Raw genomic sequence first — 358 nt, forward strand, 5'->3', positions numbered from 1 at the left:
TCTTTCCTTTTTCCTCCACTTCCCTCTCCAATAAAAACAGAATGGTTTTTTGGTGTGTTTAAAGCGTTTCTACTTATGGTGGTGGTGCTTGCATTAAGTGGAGAGGTCAGATCCTTATTGCTCTGAAAAGTCCACTCAGTTGTACCCATTTAGAAGAAGCAAGTAGGTTTGAAGGGACTGTTTGGGTTCTATAAGAGGTATTTTTGGAAGACTGATTTGGAGACAGTCTAGACAGATTGGGGGGGGGGAGTATGGAAGGGGGTTCATTCTTTCCTTTCCTTAAAACTATGTACCTCAGCACGTCAGCCACGAGGAAGGAAGGAAGGAAGGAAGGAAGGAAGGAAGGAAGGAAGGAAGG

This window comes from Petaurus breviceps, unplaced genomic scaffold, assembly GCF_028583685.1.
Source record: "Petaurus breviceps papuanus isolate PSGF00001 unplaced genomic scaffold, PetGlider_PUasm1.0 216, whole genome shotgun sequence".
NCBI classification, from domain to species: Eukaryota; Metazoa; Chordata; class Mammalia; order Diprotodontia; family Petauridae; genus Petaurus; species Petaurus breviceps.